Raw genomic sequence first — 19,034 nt, 5'->3', positions numbered from 1 at the left:
CATACGACTTCACCTCTATTTATAATTTGACCTTTTTGCATGTGAAATATGACAATATACAAAATTTCCAGTGACATTTTCACTTTAAAAAGAACACCAAATATACCTTTGCTACAATATCTTCTTTAGATTCTTCGCTATAAAATTCTTTAGAACTGCAAGCTCCTATGCAGAAAAAAGATGAGATGTCCTAAGTAATTTTTGATGGGCAATATTTAAACAAATCAAATATCAATTTTTTAAAAATTAAATTTAGTTGCTTTATTATGTACTGAAGACTTGGGAAGATGTTCCCACTTCTATCTATAGAATTCCTATCTGCATGGTTGTTTGCAAATAGCCTAGTATGGTGCCACTTTTGACCAACAAAAAATGTCATTAGGGATGGTAATTTGGCTCAAGAGATGCACAAGCCTATTGACACCATAAAAATTTTAGTTCATATAGCATTCAACTATCTTCTTTAACAAAATCCAAAGAGAATAAAAACAAACTAATGAGTCGTGTCTATCTCAGTTGAGTAGCAATTACTATAGTGAGTATTAGGAAATTGACCTTGCGAATAGCATCCAATTCATAAAGTAGAACTTGGTAAAACTGTCCTTCACTTACAACATCTCTGAATAAATACCAAAGCTATCACTAAGGAGACATAAGAAATGCAAAACTAAATCTCACCACAAAAACCAATCAAAATGAAATAAATTACCTATAAAATATGATTTGTAGAGGCTTTTGTCCTATTTCTCTATGAAAAGAAATCAGTAGCTCCCTGCAAAGAATCAAAGTGAAATAATCATTCGAATTTCCTAATATCATACTTTAAATTTCGAGTAGCAAGTGAATTTCCAAAAATCATTTTTTTAATTTTGAGAAGTAGTAACTTGTCTAAGAATTTTCAATTTCATTGGTTGGTTTAGTGTTAGTAAAATGAATAATAATTGAGGAAAAAATTGTACTCTAGAGGGTTTTCTCCTCTTCATCATTTAGTAATTCAAAAAATGTCCCTAATCCATGGTGTGTGAAGTTGTAAAAGTTTTCCACAAGTTAATTCTTTTTGACTTCAGGCCAGTCTTGAGATGCAACCACCTGACATTTTCACCAAACCCAAAATATTAAGATAAGCATTTCTCATATGAATTGTGTGAACCAGAATGACAACAAACAATGATCTATATTGAAAATCTACTGCCACTATTGATGGACTAAAGTCTTCTCTAGGGTGTGGATGTGTAACATCTGCCCCACAAGAGTTTAAAAGACATTGTGAACTTTTTAATCAAGTAATGTTTCTTACTTGTAAGAAAACCTTAGAAACACAAAAATCGATAATCTAAGAAGTTCTCCACAATTGCACATTAAATAAATAGCAACAGATCTGCAAAATAATAAAAAGGAAACTTGACACCAACTTGTATTGAGAATAATTGATCAAACTTGGATCACCTCAACATGAAAATTAATTTAAGGTATGGTGATTACAAGTTAGGTTTTTTTTCAAAATCGCTACAACTCAGAGGACCAAATCTTTGCTGATTAGTTTAACATAGATTGGTGAACAAAAAATTCATAATAAAAATCTAATTTTTTTTCACACTTGTTCAAACCATATAATGAATGACAAAAAATGAATTGTATATGAGTCATTCCAAATCCTTAGTTTTTAATACACTTCATAGATGAGATTGCATTATATGGTTTGAACAAGATGTGGAAAAAATGAAATGATAGAGTCACTCCAAATCCTTAGCTTTTAATACGCTTCATAGATGAGATTGATCATGACTCTGTTGATGATTTGGAGTGATAAGGATACAAATAGAGTGTAGTTTCTATTGTCACTTAGGTTTGCAACCTTGTCCAAAGCCTATGCATGAGGACAACCTAGTGAAACATGAAAACAACCTCCAAGCTATGGGACTTGAACTGTGAGGTTGAGTCTCTGGAGAAGGCTGGCTTCCTCTTACTATCAGGATGCACCTAACTATTCTTAGAGAGGAAAAAGGAGAAGGAGAGCATGAAAGAAAATCTACCTAGCCTAATCTAAAGAGGTGATGCACCAAAATAGAGTGTTCAGACCAATCTCTACCCATATATGCACTATTGAACTAGAATGAAACTAAGGATATACACATTCAGACTTGCTTTTAATCTAATAACCACATGCAGACCAGAAAATCTGAATGAATGACACAAGGAAAGAGAAGATTCACTTATATATCATTCATAGGCTGAAAGAGATATAGTCATGTAGATTATAAATTTTCACAAAGCATCAATGAGAGGCAAGGATTCTTGCACTTTCACACCAATGGTTGAAGGAGATAAGGCAGAATGTCATACAGTTCAGAGGCAAGCAGAATTTTACACTGGAGTTGTAGAGCAACAACAGAGAACAACAGAGAATGTTTTGTCCCTTTCAGAATTCACAAAAATTGCCTTTATAGTGTAGGCATAACTGAGATGTCCTCAACCAAAGTTATTCTACAACTATTGCATTGAAATCCTGCAGAGAACAATCATGGGGAAAAATTGATCATGGATACGGATCTAGGGCAATGATATCTAATTTTTTGTGTCAAAAAGATAGAAATGGCACCATAACTGTGCTCTAACCAAGTAGATTGATTACAGGAGGCGGTGGAGTGCTCTCTTGTGTTTAGCATTCATTTCCTGGTGGTTGGGATTGATCATGAAGATCAAATTCGTAAAAAAACCTTGATTTCCTCTGTTCCTAGCTCATGAATCAGCAAAATCAGCCTAGTCAACCTGTCTTGGCATCGGGATGAGCTATGTGGGCCAATCAGTTCATTTCATTTTTCCATTTAGCACAGTCCTCTTATTTAGACCATTTCTTCCTTCACTAATTGCGCCAACCTTGCAAACCCTGACTGTGATGGTCACAATAACTGTCGGTCGCCTCTAACCATTACTACTTCGACTGGACCCACAAGGACATGTGTCATCAAATTGCTATCTCGCTATGTATATCTCTTGAGCATCTTTCTATAGCGAGATAATGAGGAACATTGATCTGCCACCATCTAACGGCCTTGAAGATACACCCACTCTGTCAGTGTACTGACCAATAGAAACTTGGCCTTTTTCTGACTTGTCCAGTAAGTTCTTGCTTTTGAGGCCCGCCAGGGAAACAAGACCGACAATCCACGTGTCACTAGGTCGCTAACTCGCTATACCTAAACAACGTGCATCTTTCCATAGCGAGTTATCGAGGACCAGTGATACATGTTGATCTGACGATAGTAAAAGACGTACTGAAGGGACTGGCCCACTTTTTGCACTGTCATCGCCCTAGCCAATGAGAAATCAACCAACTGCCAATGTGTCATTAATCTGTACACTCATTCCTGATGCATCATTGGTTTGGGGTCCACCCTATGGCTTATGGAACAAACCTGGCCCCACAAGACACGTGACAACGAATCGCTATCTCGCTATACATATCTTTCAAGCAAATTCCCATAGCGAGTTAGTGAAAGCCATTGATCTGAGGTCAATCCAAGGGTGAAGAAATTGCAACAGGCATTCTGAAGATTGGTGGGTCCCATACTCGCTATGTCACTATGAGTAAACAACTCTCAACTTTCCATAGCGAGTTAGCGAGGACTGTTGATTTTGCATTGATCTGGTGGTCAGAATCCATCCCAAACATTGTTACCCTTCCACATTGCATGAGGTCCCACCAAACACTCATTCCATGATGCCTTGCTATGTCACTAACGGTGAGATGCTTGAGAATTTTGATAGTGAGGTAGCGAGTGCGGGTGACCTTATCTAAACTCAGCGTTGAAGAAACAAATCGAGCCACCTCTACCAAATTGGGCTCATTGATCCATGTGGAAAGCACTCACTAAGTCACTATGCATATCCATCAAGAAGTTTTTCTTGGTGATGTAGCGAGGGTCGTAGATCCTGAGAAGATCCAACGACGAGATAGGATGCAGGCCAACCGAAGCATATCATAAGTTTGATTTTTTAATTTTTTTGATGTTTCTCAGGCATTAAAATAACATTAACTCAGGGAACTAGCCATTGGTAGGTAAACATTTAAAATTTGAATATTGATAGGGTGCAAAAATGAGCAACAGTTTCTTTGTAAGCTCATGGTTTTTAAGTCATTTTGAAGGTCACTATCTTAGAACAATCAGAACCAAAGGAGTGTATGAAAGAGTCAGAGCTTTAAGTAATATATGAGATCTAAAATCACTTGTAACATCAAACAAACACTTTGATATATCTTAGAGAACCTAAAAATCCAAACATTATAAGGAAGAATCCAACACAAACAAAGTATTTTTCACATACTTCACATGGATGATAATTTTACAAATTTAGAGTCAAATAAAGCTCACTTAACCTTGAACAAAACTAATATTTGTTCTTCAAAAGTAATGAAGATAGTAGAATACCCAAAAAAACTTAACTTATATTTGGTTGAATTTAACAAGAAGGTTCTAAATACCATTCATTAGAGAAATCAATTCAAAGGTGATGTCTTGTTGCATATGGTAAGAGAATTTCACTTTCTAAAAGAAATAGAATGCTTACTAGCTTTGTGACACATTTTGATACAAAGAATTATAGCGACTAGTCAAAATATCAATATGCTCAATTCAGTATTATATGTCAAATTTTATAGTGCAACTTGACTTCAAAAGGCACAGGTACTATCTTCAGTTTCTTAGCTCCTATTATTTAAGTAGACTTTGATGCAATGAAGCTTGAACTCTATTTTGAAAAGAAAAGAGTTGTTGATTATTTAACTTCCACCAGTGCCACTTATCCAATTTATATAAAAAGAATACCATCAATATTTGATAAAAATTTCCACAATAAGTTAATGTAAAAAGAAGTATAATGAAAGTATAGTAATAGTCTAGATTGAGTTGAAGACAAATTTATGGTATTCATTGATTGTGAAGGATATTAAAATCATATATTATAGATTCAAAATTTTGAAATAGAAGAAGATGTGAATGTTAATTTTAGTTCTAATCCAAGATATAGTTCCAGATATTTTTAATGGTTATATACATACTCTTGTCAAGAAACAAGGTTATTATTTTTAAAATAACATTTAATCTTCAAAGCCACCCAAATGAAAACACACAATATTTTGATCTTTTTGTTTCAATAATCCACTTATCCAATGAGCAATCATATCATTAATAGCTTGATTACAGTATTTATAAAGGTTTTAAATTTTGTCAATTACAATCTTCCATAGAAAGAAAAGAAGTTAACAATTGCCCAGCCTAGATAATTTTGTTGAAGGAGATCTATGTTGTGGAACACTTCCAAGAAATTGAATTTACAGTTCAAAGCAAAAAAAGAAACACAAAGTCAGATGGTACTTTTTGCTTCTATAAATTCCATTTAATCCTAATATTAACATAAAATAGAACGAGTTTAAGTGACCATAAACAAATTGGCTTTAGAAACTTTCATTAATTCTTGAAATTTTTTGAAACATTTAAATTTAAACCCAAAGTAACATGAATATTTGGACTTAGTTATAAAACCTTATTTTAGTAGCATACTAAGGACTCCAAGAGCCTTACAACAAACAAGGAGGGTGGAAGTAATCCACCATTGGTAAGAAATAAAGATTGCATGTGCATATAGCCTCAATCAGAGAGGATGATCTTAACAAGAACATCACATAAGAAATAAGATTAAATATAAAAAATAACAATAAAAACTTCAGACTGGCCATTATATCAAGCTATCATTTGGATAAAAAAGTGGATCATCACATACACAAAATTGACGAACATCAAAAACAGTGATGAGCATATTACTTTCAGATTAATTTACAGTTCTATATTCGATTGATACAATATAGAAATAATATTCAACAATATAAAACCCTTCGCCAATCAATAGTAAAAACTTCAAGAGATGATACCAAACCCTATTGTAGCCCTAGGCTTCTTATAATTTTTGTTGATTTTTTGTATGTTAAGATTCAATTAGGATTCAAATACACTTTTCTATTTTAGTGTTAGTTGTCACTCTAAGAATGATGCCATCAATACTTCTTGATATTGCAGTCAATGTCATGAATCTCTCTTATTAGTGACTTGAAAACCTCACTTTTCTTTTACAGATGCCTGCTATGTTGCTGAAGTTTACCTAAAAATGTTGTCCTTAAAATAACAATTTTCTTGACATCTTACTTCTATTTGATCAATAATTGATTGTCTCATACATCTTTATATGCACATTTTCAAAAAATTTATGTGATTTTTTTTGCACGATGCTTCCAAATTTGAAAGTCTACACATACATGTTCAAAATATCAATGATTATATGTTAAAAAAATGTATCACAAAACTACCTTAAAAGTGCATATAAACATAATAGTCAATTAAACCTACCTGATGTACTTAAGAAGAGAAAAGTCATCAATCCTTAGGCTCATATTTGAAAGATCAAAAGAAAATTTTATAATATGCAAAGTCTTGCCTCAAGAAAGTTTGTCATTATTTCCTTAGAATGCTTCAGTAAAAGAAATGGCTCAAACAATGAGTGGTTTATAAGATGTGTAGACTATCAAAAATTGATAACTTATTATGAAATATATAATATAAACTACCAACAATTATGCATAAATATGTATAATACATAAAACTAATAACCAATTTAACCTACAACATGTGCCTAAGGAAAGAAAGTTTCATCAATACATGAGAAAGTTGTAATGTGCAAAGTCTTCTATCAAGAAAGTCTATGGCTATTGCCTAAATATGTTTTTGAAAATGCAGCAGTTTACCAAACAATGGTTGGTTATAAGAATGCAGTTATCAACAATAAATAAGAATTAAAAAATTTGTGAATGCAATAAAAATTTGATTGAACATTAAAGATCATGATGATGCATAAAACAAACTACAGTCATCTCTCACAAAATTGTGTCATCATGTGTGTGCAGTGTGCATGCCTACACACTTAGACAAGGAAAATTGTTTGATGAGAGGTGACTAAAATTGTTTTATGCATCATAATATTCTCCAATATTTATTCATCACTTTTATTATACTAATTCATACCTGTATATTTTCAATGGCTATATTAAACATCCATTGTTTGATGAAAGAAACCAAATATATCCATCGTGATGTTGGAAACTAACTAACTAACTCTATGTGTGTGTGTGTGTGTGTGTGTGTGTGTGTGTGTGTGTGTGTGTGTGAGAGAGAGAGAGAGAGAGAGAGAGAGAGAGAGAGAGAGAGTGATAGCTTGCTCTTTGTTACTGCAGGGGAAACCCCTACTTTCCATAGCCTAGTTCCATGAGAGCATCAGGTTCTGGTCTGTACTTGTATATAAAGATATATAAATACACTAAGTGTATAAATTGTGAAAGGCCATTGTATTTTGTTTCCTACATCATTATGATCTTTAGTAGTCATTTAACATTCTTATTTCTCTCATTCATTTCCTTTTCCTACCCATAATATATCTATGTTGATTACCTATAAACTACACACTAATTAATGAACTATTTCTCTTCTAAGCATGTGTGGACAAACATTTTCTAAAAAATGAGAGAGAGACAACTCCAGTTTATTTCTTGCATTATCATAACTTCAACATTTTTAGTGCACCACCAATTGTCTCTAACTCTCTAGATTAGCCTATATACTATGCAGCTTAACACCAATAAGAAAAATAAATTGCTTCTTGTTTACACCCCAACTACCATGCACTCTTAACTTGTTCAAATTGGGTAAGTGAAATAAATTGTTTACTATTCACATCCTAGCTACTATATATTCTCAACTTTCTCATATTGGGATCTCAATGATTAAAATAAAAAAAAGGTGTTATCATTTGTATTCTATTTCTAAAAATTTAGCAAAATAAGCTAATACATCACCTTGGGACATTACACTGCAGTACTAATTCTCTAAGATATATTTATTGGAGATCTTTCCCAAAGATGGTTTGTAGTCAAAGTTCATTCAATTTGATGCCTATATGAATTTGAAATTTAGATACCAGCTTAATGCCTTCCAAGTTCTATAGTTAACATGTATCTAGATTCCAATGAGAAAATGGAGATTATGCCTTTCAATTGATCACTAACCATATTAATTTTGTATAGGTGATTATGCCTTTTGAACTTGACAATAGCACTTATTGCTTTAATCATAGTACCGTGAACCCTAAACCCTATCACAACCTCTTCTACTGCATCCTAAAAGGATGGATACTTGGATAAATCATCTAAAGCTCCCATTTTGGCCATGGTCAATTTGTTTGCACTATTAAATTTTGAAATCTCAGTCAAGAAACTAGAACAAGTGATGTTGCATCTAATTGACTTGGCATAGGCTTAAGCTTCTCAAGCTCCCATTTTTTCCATGGGAAATTGCCATATTGGATTTTGAAATCTTAGTCAAGAGAACTAGACAGGTAGAGTTGCATTTGATTGATCTAGCATAGGCTTAACTAAACAAAGAATAGATTTACAAGTAGTGGCAACCACCATAATGTCATACACTTTAAAGAAATATTTATCATCATCCTAAAAAAGGTCACACAAAAGAAAATTCTTTAGATAATGCATCTAGTATTGATGTATTGAATAATTGTGATCTTATGCCCTTTAATCCTCATAGATAGTATTCTTCCCCTTGCCCTTAGGAACTCAACCCTAGCAACTTCAAGATTTTTTCCACACTAACCTCAATATTTATTAACCTACCCTATCAAAAATCTCTCACCTAAGAACAATGTTGAATGTTCTTTATTATCAAAACAAGTAGTTGATTACTCCTCCGAATAGTCTTTGAATCGAACATGATTTGAATACACATATATTTGGACATCTTCTAGACTCCACATTCTTCTTTTGATACCCCTCGCAATGCTTCCCTATTGTCTTGTATGGACAAATCCACATCTACTAACTCTTGTCTCCATCCTCTTAGTAGTAAGATGATTTTCTTAGACCCTTCTTGCACCTTTTGCACATGTTTCTTTGTGCATGACATCCCGCATCCTTGTGGATAGATATTATATACCTTTCCCCATATTATTTCCCAAATGTTAGGTCTTATTGCATGTAAGATAATGTTAAAATACATTTCATAATGTTCTTACTTAACCTATATTAAGGTTTTTACAATTCCTAGGAAAATGATTTGATTTGTGCAAATATCACAGGGTCTTAATCCCTGCAAATGCCAAAGAAATGGATATTCAATACTCCACCATCTATACTAATGGATCTTTAGCAACACAATACAAAACTATGAAAAAAGAATTAGACTTTCAAAAATGTCAATATATAGGAATTATGCAGGAAATTCAATACTTCATTTGTTCAAAATAGGTTTACATTCATTCTCCTCATGTCATCAATCATTGCAAATTTTATAAACTTATACTAACTCCTAAAATTGACAACCAACCGTAACTACCCCTGAACTGACCACAAACTACTTATTTTTTCAGTCTATTACATTATGTTTATGATGTCAAGTTGATAACAAATTAAATTTCCCTTGCATATGAATACTGGAAAATTATATCCAAATGATTGTTTCACAATATAAGTAACACATTTTGCTGACTATTTCTTAGTTTACCCCATCAAAAGATTAGTTTGCTAGCATTTTTTGACACACACTCATTTTCTTGAGAAAAATATGAAATGCCTCACATATATAACACATGCTTGAAGAAACTTTGACAAAAGTCAGATAATTGAGTTTTATTTTCATTGATATAGCATTTTCATGAAACCTCTTAACCTTCTTTCAATGTCTAAAGAAAGTCTGTTCAACTATTTTAAGGTAGGTTTATTTGGCTGTATATAACCTCACAACACTTTTGTTTATAGAAATATTCACAGAAAGTAATTTCCAATACCCTATAACATTCTGAAATCATATAGAACAATAGATTCAGAAAGTCTAAGTGCATGGGTAAAAGCTCAGTGACATGGATAGCCAGCTTTTGGCTATCAACATAAATGGGTAATCTTTTATTGACCATTTTTTTAGTTTCAAACTATCAAAATCTAAACAAATTATATGTCTACCATAACCCTTGCTTTCTTGAATTCCCCAATACAATTCTTGTCAACATAAGTTACTCTAAGACATAATATTTTGGGTGATACAACTGCTTCATATTTAAATCTCAAGTTCCCATCAAGCTCAACAAGCTCATTAAAAATGAGAGCATCTGTACATACTGGTGGCTCACCTTTATAAACCAATATAATTTTGCCCCTGTACAAAAAAATTCCCAGGGTCTTGTGCCATATACCTTGCCTCCTCGCTAGAATTGAAATATTCTTGACAATGCCATCTCCATTCAAATCAAACACAAAAACGTAATCCCAATTTGAAGAAACCCAGTAGATTTTTTGGTTCAGCATCAAAATCTTTGGAGCGAAGCTAAGTGTCCTAAATCTAGGAATCCCTCCTTCACAGGGAGCATCTCTTTTTTCCCATCTCTTTTTGGCAGATTTATAAACTCAAAAAAAATTTATTATTTCTGACATGGTAAAGAAAACCTATTATCACATTGAAAAGATTATTGTCTAAGAGCAATGCCAAAAATGATCTAGTTGCAACTAGAAAAAAAATGTCAATTCAAGATGATACCTTGGTTGAACTGGATAAGAAAATTTCAAAGTTGAAAGTAATAGAGGATGAGTCAAATTCCAAGATACACTATGCCCTCATGCAAAATGCTAGAATGCTCTGGAACCCTTGACACTGACTTGCTGGAATGCTCCAGAACCCTCGACGCCGACTTGCGCTCAAATGAAATGTGATTTTTGCCCCCCTTTTATTTTATTTTATACTGCCGTGTGCATTGCAATTGAGACCAAAATAATTGGTCACAATTGCGACCAACATGGGCATGTTATTAAAAAAAACAAAATTTTGCTTTATAAATCAACCAACCAACCCATTTAAAAGACTTGGTTGAAATTTTTGGTCAAAATTTAGGGTTAAATGCACTAGTGATAAGGTAGTTAAGTAAAGAAGATGAAGGAGAACAACATAGAAAATTATTCATAGAAAAATGATAGAATTCATCTAGACATGCAAATATTGTTGAAGTTGATGAAAGATCAACCCCATAGCTCCCAAAAATCACTTGCATGCAAACACCTGTCACACAGAAAGAGAGAAGCAAAAAGCTATGGAGGCTAGAATTGCTAGATCCATAGATGAGATATTCTTGATGAGAAAATAGAGAAATTTATATTATCAAAAGTGAATGAATAAATTACAAAGAGAGATCATCCTTATCAAGGAGATCAAAACCCTAATAGGTAAAACCTAGGTTGCATGATAATAATTAATTATTATAAGCCTAAAGTTTAACTTAAGTAAACTAGAGATAATAAGTGAATAATTAAATCAAAATGATTTAATTAATAAAGAAATATCTTATTACTCTAACACCCCCCTTAAGATAAACTTAGGGAGTAGCTAAAAACCTTGAAACTATTTCTGAAAGAAAATTTGGGTCTCGAAAACAAGGCCCAATGAGGTACCCAAGCACAACCAAATCTCTATAAAGAGGAGAAATAGAGAAAAAAACATGGTAAAAACCCTACTCCAAAAAGAGATGGAAATAAAAAATTCTAGACAAAAGGATGATCACGAAGAATGCTACTAATGCATGAAGTTGCAAACACTACCAAATTGCTGATCTAAAGAACCTCCATAGTATAGAACATGACTAGGTAGGGAAGATTAAGTTTGAAGAGTTGATCAATAAAAGATGGAAGGTATCTTCATGCCCTCCAAAAATAGGAATGAAAGACTATCTATATGGTAAATGATCCATCTCATTGAAATGCATAGGTATTTGGCCATTGCAATCACCTAATACATAGGATCAAAAACTAAATACATATCTCACTCCATCAAACTAAGAAAGAAATAGAACTAACATAACCCCCCTATAATGGTGAGAGGTAAGACATGAACACTGGAACAAAATACAATATCTCTTGCAAAAAGAAGAACTAGGAACATAAGGAGTGCAAAAGAAGTACAAATGCCTATAATGACATGTGTCATTGACATATCATGAGGCTAATGTCATAGAAAAAGTTTTCACCCTTGCCTAAATTTTTTACCTAAAGGAAACCTTGTGAAATAAGGAAACAACCTCCAAGTTTCCAGACTTGAACAATGAGGTCGAGTCTCCAGAGAAGGCTGACTTCCTTTGCTATCATGATGCACCTAAACTACACTTGGAGAGGAAAAGGGAGAAGGAATGCATGAAAGAAACTACCTAGTCTATTCTAAGGAGATGATGCACCAAAACAGAGTTTTCAATCCTATCTCTACCCATACATGCATAGTTAAATCATTATGACATCAAAAGATATACAAATTTAGACTTGTTTAATCTATCAATCACATGCAGATCAGACAACTAGAAAAATGACATAAGGAAGAAGAGACTCACTTTATAACATTCATAGGTCTAAATAGATACAATTATGCAACAATCGCAATACATTGAAGAGAGGAAAATAGACCTTGAAAAATACATCAATGGCTGAAAGAGATAAGGTAGAATATCATGAATAGTTCAGAGGCAAAGAAAATTTATATTGTGCATGGCAAAACATGCCAAGGAAAACTAAGAAGAATAGACCCTGAGAAGGGTTACAAAATTGGCTTTTATTGTACAAGCATAACTCAGATAGCTTCTAACCTAATGAAATAATTTAACAACTGCATTCAAGGTGGCAAAGAATAGTCATTGAAAATTTGGGAAATATTTGATCATGACACACATCTAGACATAGAAAAATAAATTCTTCACCAAATAGAGCTTTGAGAAGACAAAAATGATGGCCATGGATATTCTAACCAATTAGATGGATCACTAAGCAATGATAAAGTGTTCCTTTACATTTATCAAGCATAGGTAATGATGAAGGTGGTTAAAGGAAATCAAAAAGATCAGATCTACCATCAAAGAGTTGCTTCCTCTATTATTAGTACACCAAATTAGTTGTGTCATTAGTCAACTGGAGTCAACCTTTAGTCCTTTCCACATGGGCCAATCACCCTTTATCATTCATCCACCCTATTAGAATTCAACTTTGTGTTTCACGTTTGACTGCCCATGATCATAGCTTCACCACCACCTTTCTTTGTTTGCAGTTATTACTTGCAAAATCATGACCAACTATCTATCACTGATTCACAACTTGTCTTCAACATTTCCCACTAACTATTGTGACCCAAAAAAACTATGAACCTAATTTCCACATACCATTAGTTGGAATATTCAAATATGAATAATGCTTTTGAGAGGGGGGGTGAATAAGAAGTATTGTACTTTTTGAATATTCCAACAATTGGTATCAAAGCATAGTCCTCTCAAGAAGAAGCCTAATAGCTTGGAGGAAAAGATCTAAAGATGGAAGTTTTCAAACTTGGAAAGATCATTGAGAACCAGGTGATAGATGTACATCTCGCTCTACACAAGGCAGAAGAAGCTAGAGTGGAATTAAGAAAATCCTTGAAAAGAAGGAAAGAGATAGCCATAGCTGAAAATGACATAAACTACAGGGAGATTGATACCACACAAGTATTTGCCAATGGAGACACTAAAGAGTTTGATGCAACAATAGTAGAACTGATGGAGAAAAAAAAAGTTCAAGCAGAAGAGATAAGATCTCTCAAGATGGAACATGAATCACAAGCCATAATGTTATGTGAAATCACTGAACAAAAGAAAAGAGCAGTTGAGGATAGAGTCATGATGGAAGATGATAAAAGGAATCTTGCAAACAGACTTGAAGAAAAATGTACTGAATTGACAAGGATCTCAAACATGTAGATGGATATGCTTGCCCAAATGATGAACCTTCATCATGAACTCAATATGAAAGATATTGAGATCTCTACTTTGAAGATGCAGAATGAATTGAATAGAGAAAAAGAGATAGCAGAAAATGTCAACAATTCAAGTGAAGCCATCAAGTACTTTGAACAGTTGATGAAATTCCCAAGCTACTGCTAATGTTTGCAGGAGTAGAAGAATCAATCAACCTAACACACCCAAAAGCAAGGGTTACTATCACAAGTGCAACATGCAAGGACATATGACTCAAGATTGTAGATCCAAAGTCACAAGGACACAAAGATTTGATGGTGTAGACACTCAAAAATGGTTCACATGTACGATTTCATCACTTCTTCATACTAATTTGTCCCATTTTCTCATTCTACTAACTTTGATCTTTTGGCCAGATTGACCATATTTCATCATTTGTATCCCCTTTCACATCAATTTCATATCAACTTGAAATCACCCCAAATCAATTTGGAATCACTCAGAATCACCCCAAATCAACCCGAAATCACTCGAAATCACCCCAAATCAACCTCGAATCACTCAGAATCACCCCAAATCAACCTAGAATCACTAGAAATCGCCCCAAATCAACCTGGAATCACTCAAAATCACCCCAAATCAACCTAAAATCACTCAAAATCAGTCGTAGTCAAGCCAAAACATATCAAACATCCCAAATCAATCATCATTTATCTGCTCCTAGGTAATGTTGTGGCTTTCAGCACCTTGGAAATAGATCAACCTATAATTCTTATCAATTTGACCTTAGTACTGTTCTGGCTCTCAGTGCTAGGTCAAACTATCATTTAATATTTGATGTTGTTGAGGCTTTCAATGTTAGATCATGGCATCATCAACCATTTTAATAATATTGATAGTGTCCGTCAATGGTTTTATGATCAACATTTTCAATCAACCTCGATCTTGTAGCATTTGCAATGTAAGTTAAATGTTACGTATCAATCAATTCATGTCATGTGTCCTTGGCATCTTATCAAATTAAATAAATCAATGTGACCATGGATTTGGTCTACTTTTCATCATCTTATTTGATATCCATCATCATCACATTTTCATCAAAGGGTATAGTCGCATTCATTTAATCAGTTTGGCCAATCATTTACTAATTTTCTCTAGAGGATTAAATAACCCATAATTTAATCCTACTATTCTTTCTAATTATTTTTCCTAATCATCATCCTCAATTAATTAATTTTATTAATTAATTGATTCATTATCTGCAAACCATGGAAATTTACAATTTCCTAAGTTCTATTTTCCATCATTAATTCCATTTTCTACTAAGTCTTATTTTGTGGAATAAGAGGATTTTAATTTGAATATTCCACAAAATATTGCATCATCATATGACACCTCATGGATTCTCCTTTTCCCTATTTGGCTTATTCATCATAGATTCTTGGCTTTAAGTAGGATATGACACGTCATAGATTCTCTTTTGCACTTAGCCAAGTTTGACTTGCATGCACCATATTCTGTCATATGCGTCATGGATTCTCAAAGGAATCTCTTGCCACATCGCACATCTATGGTGGCAAATCCAATGCTCTCATCCTCCATGTCAATTATAAATTGGACACTCTTTCTCTCATCTTCATTCCCTTGTCTTCTTAAATCCTTGAGTCCTTGAATTCTTGAATCCTGGAGTCCTCACTTCTTTGCATTTTCACACCATTTTCTCTCAAGCTTAAAATCACACTTCTAGTATTCTCATGGCATCATCCATATCATAGGCTTTTCCTTCAATCTTGTGTGCACTATAGGCAAGTTGGAGCTACAATCATTTGGAGAAGAAAGAAGAACATGGGAGCTACAAACGAAAGAGGGGGTTTTTATTGCTTTCTTTATTAGTTTGGCTTTCATGGTAGACTAGTGGGTGCTAATATATGATTATTGAGTTTTGTGATTTTCTCATAGTATGTTATGCTTTCAACCCATTTTTTGGTCCTACATTTTGATGAACCCAACGTGAACATGCATATCTAACTTGGGTTTTCTTGTTTTGTGCTTGTAGGTACAAGGAAGGAGCTCACTTGGAAGGGTATAATGACTATCTACTCTTCTTTTTCAAACCTAGATTAATTAAGGGGTCCAATAAAATACTTGTATGCTCTTGTTTCATGCATTCTGTTAGCTTGCTATCCTAGGGTGCACTCTGCTCTGTTAGAGCGCACTTGGGACCCCTAGGAGCAGTTTTAGGAGTCTAGAAGCCATCAAAACCTCCTTCTGCTATTTCTAACTTACCAACTATGCCCAAAAACTACCAACTATATCATTGACATAGTCTACACTATTTGGGCACACTTGGGAGTGTAGCTTTGAAATTTTAGTTTTTGGGTCTTGTTTAGGCACTATTTCCCCATAGCTTGCACTTGACCTCCCAACTACACCCAGAAACTACCAAATATGCCCAACTAGGCCCCAACTAGATCATTGACATAGTCTGCACTATCTGGGTGCACTTGGGAGTGTTTTGAGCCATTTTGGCCTTCTGGGGTGCAATCTGCTCTGTCAGAGCATACCTGGTTCACAGTAGGCACATGCATCAATCAAAATCTGCACATAAGGTTTCCATTTCATTCTAGGACATGAATTAGATGATTTTTTGTTACTAATGGTCTATTTGTAGCATGTGGTGATTTTTCAATGAAGACGTGATCATAAGAAACTACTAATGTGTGTTTTTGCAGGATGTTGTCGAAGACTTTGTGTGTCTTTCAAAACTATGTGTGTGGATTTCCTAGATTAGATAACACTTCGTTTGGTGCTTAAAAAAAACCTTTTTCTTTTCTGCCTAGTGTGTCTACAGTGTTAAATCCCTAGGAGTTGCATTGGATGTATCCTCTCCCCTCGCCATTCATGGATCTTGGGTGTAAGAGAAATCTGTGTAACTTCTATAGGAGGCTTGCTTTGGACCAAGATACTCGATATTGGGTATGCTAGGGGACGACCTTAGAGCGGTAATGGTCCAACAGCCAGGTCAACGTTCCAGTCGCTATATAAAATTTGATTACGGTGAAAGCTGTGTCGGCAGTATTGCTGCATGATAGCTCTCCTCCAATACCCTTGTGGTGCGTCAAAACCTAGTTCTTGGTGCTGGGAGACCTTCTGAGGAAGTTTATCATTCACTTGCCGAACGAAATTCCCTTACTAAAAATCATGTTTTAGTGGCCAAAATCATTTCTATCCACTAGATCAAGAGGTTACGCATGCCCGTGAAGACATCCTATATTCTCGTGGTCCTTAGTAGAGGCAATAGTCCCTTGGGAAGTCATGCCCCTTGGGAAGCGGATCTTGGTAGCCCCGAGAAGTGAGTGTGCTATAAGGGGGACCTTGTGGTGCCAAGATCCTAGGTTGTCCACTTTGGATAAGCACAACTAAACTTTGGTTCTAGTAGGAATTCAGTGGATACAGTCCTAAAAGCCTAGGTTGTGGTGTGTTTGTTAACTTTTAACAACATCTATTCTTGTCTTAATGTGTCTTGCGTGTGTGTAAAACATAATCAAGATAATAGACAACATTCAAATTTACACCTTGAACTTGTGAAAACATCACACATTGCCAAAAAATTTCAACCTTTATCAAACTTTGCAAACTTTGGTTCAACACACTCAAACCTTGGAAAACATGGTGACTTGTGCTCCTAAACGTGCTTGGCAAAACGTAGATCTCACACTTGCATAGACTTCACTTGCATTCACCCTAGTATAGGCCTCATTCATGCATCATATAGACTTCATATTGCACCTTTGAGTCCTCATTTAGCATCTATTACCTTTCATATTGCATCCATTTAGGTTTAGTTTACTTCCCTTAGTCTTTTGGATTCCCATCTCAAAATCAACACTTTGCATTCACCACCTTGCATCGTTGCATACCTATTCATCACCTTGACAACTTTATCCATCATTTTGGGTGTCCTAACCATCATTTTGAGCATTCATATTGGTCTTAACACTGTCCCTTATTGTTTACCTCTTTGTGATATCAATCTGGAAACCATAGCTCCCAGAATTGCCTTAGTTTCAGCCCAGTTTACCAACTGTGCCCAGAAACTACCAAATGTGCCCAAAAACTACCAAATACATAATTGACATATTTTGAACTATTTGGGCACACTTGGTGGTCCTAATACCTAGTTTTGGGTTCCAGATAACATTTTGGGGCTTCAACAGTGTCCTTAGGTACCTGGTTAGCTCCCCTTGCACTAGCTTGCCTAGATTTGCATTCTGCATCACCTAGTCTTCATCACCTTCACTTAGGACATTATTATATAGGTCATAACCTCTATTATACATCTCCCAACCCATCCTAACATCAAACCCAACATCTTGGCTTCCTGGCATATCAGTTTGGCAACCATACCTTTCAGAATCAGCAAACCTTCATTCCGACTTACCAACTGTGCCCAAAAACTACCAACTGCACCCAAACTGGCTCCAAGTGCATCAATGATGCATTTGGTACTGTTAGGGTGCACTTTTAACTATTAGGGTGCACTTGGGTACTTGCATGACCATTTTGGGCCTTTGAACTAAACTTTAGGACCCCAAAACTCGCTCTAGGAGCCTCTACACCACCTCGTTCTACACCTGACTCAAAACTGTATCTTGCACCCAAAATCCCCCTTTTTAGCATAGGAATTGTCCATATCACACATCTACTCAGCATTAACACCATTTTGAGTCCTCGAAAAATCATTTTGAACTCCCAAAACCTTTGAATTTAGTCAAAAATCTAGACAAAGTATGAGTCTTAGAGTATCTCCTAGTGTTGATGGATAATGGATCTTGACTAGTATTTTAATCTTTTCTTATCATTTTATTAGGTCAAAATTTATCTATGTCTTGATATATTTTACCTTGTTATCTTTTATCAATTTGATCTTTTCATCTTTTATCAGTTTTTGGTCAAGATCCAAAGTCCTTTATCACAAGGTTAAACTCAAAGGCAGAATACTTTCTAAAGGTTTTACCTAAATTCAAAACTTTCCCTATACCCTTGTCATAGCATAATCATATCCCTAGCATCCCCAAACATCATTTTGACTTACCCTAGTGGTATATCCCCTTCATCTTGCATGGTCCAAACCCTATTAGATTACCCATCAACCAAATTGCATTCTTGATCAT

This window comes from Cupressus sempervirens, chromosome 9 (genome assembly GCF_028749045.1).
Source record: "Cupressus sempervirens isolate cs-2001-9-10 chromosome 9, ASM2874904v1, whole genome shotgun sequence".
NCBI classification, from domain to species: Eukaryota; Viridiplantae; Streptophyta; class Pinopsida; order Cupressales; family Cupressaceae; genus Cupressus; species Cupressus sempervirens.
This window is presented reverse-complemented; position numbering follows the sequence as displayed.